The sequence below is a fragment of the Perognathus longimembris genome, chromosome 17 (assembly GCF_023159225.1).
Source record: "Perognathus longimembris pacificus isolate PPM17 chromosome 17, ASM2315922v1, whole genome shotgun sequence".
NCBI classification, from domain to species: domain Eukaryota; kingdom Metazoa; phylum Chordata; class Mammalia; order Rodentia; family Heteromyidae; genus Perognathus; species Perognathus longimembris.
Window position 1 is genome coordinate 35448136 of NC_063177.1, and position 2273 is coordinate 35450408.

The following is a 2273-nucleotide window of genomic DNA, read 5'->3' on the forward strand; positions in this document are numbered from 1 at the left end:
ATTATGGATGATTCTTATATACATGTATCAAACACCTACCAGGTGGTTCATTGTTTCAGGAAATGCAGGACCAATCCTGGCTAGCAGTGATGAAACACCTACCCTGTTGCAGGTGGATGTCAAGTATATATGTTGGCCCTTGGGGTCTTTACAACCGCAAATGGAAATGCTGCTACTGTTGCCATGGTACAGGTGAGGACATTGAGGCAGAGAAGATATGTAACTGGTCAAAGGTCACAGGAGACATGAGGTAGATTTGAGCAGGAGGTGGTCTAACTGTAGAACCACTATACTCAGCACCAAGATGGTACTGAGGACATGAATATGGTGCTCTAGCCTCTGTGGAAGTGGCAGGGGATGGTGGGAGACTGGATGCAGCAGGTTGGGCTGGAAGCCCTTTCAATATTATTTCTCAATGAAGATAATGAAAACCTACTCCAGGGTGGTGACATTCAGGATGCAGAAGAAGGTAAGAGATTCAAAAGCCACATAGAGGAGGTGAGATTTGGGTGCTTATGGATATTTGGAGTGAGGTTGAGGAAATGTCCATGAGTCCTACATTTGGAACAGCAATTCCTTTATGACGGTTACCATTTATGGAGCATTATATAGAATGTAAACCTCCCACGACCTGGGTCTTTTTCATCCATAGCACATTCCCCATCCACTGAGCTTCACTGTTATTGCAAGAAATTAAGGGAAGTGAAGGAACAAATGGGTAGAATTGAAGAGATGTCCACGTGGGAGTGTGGGTAGGCAGTGATAATGGTTTAAAATAATCTACATAGAGATGTTGGACCACGTGCTTATGCCTATAATCCTAGGTACTTGGGAGAGTAGGATTGAGAGGATGGTGGTTCAAGGCCAGCCCAGGAAGAAAAGTTCTGGACATGGTGGCATGTGCCTGTCATCCTAGCTACTTGAGAGGGTAAGGTTGGTAAAACTGAAGTTCCCACAAGAAATGTACACACTGCCCTACTATGTAACTGTACCCTTTTTGCACAACACCTTGTCAAAAAAATTGTGTTCAATTAATAAATTAAATTTAAAAAATGAAAAAACAAAAACAACAACAACAAAAAACAAAACTGAAGTTCCAAACTACCCTGCAGAAGGAAGAATCCATGAGACTCCTTCTCACTTGAAGAAGCTGGGCATTCCAACTATAGTGGCATAGGAAGAAAAATCCTATCTTAAAATTATCCAGTGAAAAAAAGAGCTGGGGGCATGGCTCAGTGGTAGGGAACCTGCCTAGTAAGCATGAGGCCCCTTCTCTTTGTTTTCTCTCCAAGAGAAACTGCACACAGATCCCTTCCCCTTTGTTCTCTTTCAATGCAGGACTGCACATGGCCCTCCCTAGAAGTCCCTGCCCAGCATCTGTAACCCAGGTAGCTGGTGCACCTGGGGGTACTGGGTGGTTCCCCAGGCTCTGAGGTCACTTCCTCACCCTCTGAGGTCACTTCCTCATCCATTAGGGTCATGGCTTCTTCTCGCCCTCCCCTATATAATCTCTCTCCACCATTAGTTCCTGCTCTGCACACCTACATCTGCTGTGGGCTGGAAGTTTGGTTCTCTTAATAAACTCCCTTCTGCCCAAACTATGTGGATGCCTTCTTTCACCAACTCTTATATTTGGTGCCCAAACCCGGGAAGGGATAGTGAAAAAAATTGTAATCATGTCTGGCCACCGTAAATTTGAACAACTTCTGCCAACGCAATGGTAAGTAGTCAGAGGATGTGTTTAGGCTTTCTTTGTGTTCCTTGCTTGTCCTTCTGTCTGTCTGTCTGTCTGTCTGTCTGTCTAAGAAAACTCCCTCTGAGGGTCTGACTGTAACTACTACAGAGGGTCAAGTCTGTAATGAAAAAATTCAATAGTGGTCATGATAAGAATTTTCAAAGAGGAACCGATTAAATAATCTAGTTAATTTTTTAACTGCACATAGCATTTCAGGATACTAATTAAGGGTGAATCCATTGCCAGCTCTGTATTCAACGCAGCTTACACACTTGGCAAACAGACATCAGACAGCGAAAAATAGCAGTCAAGTTAAAAGGTATTCATATAAAGGACATTGACACCCAGGACACTGAAATTTGAGGGTTGTAGTTCAAAGCCAGCCCAGGCAGAAAAGCCTGATACTATTATCTTTAACTAACCAGCAAAAAGCCAGTAGTGGAGGTGTGACTCAAGTGGTAGAGTGATAACCTTAAGTGAGCAAGCTAAAAAACAGCCCCTAGGCTGTTCAAGCCCCAGTACACACACACACACACAC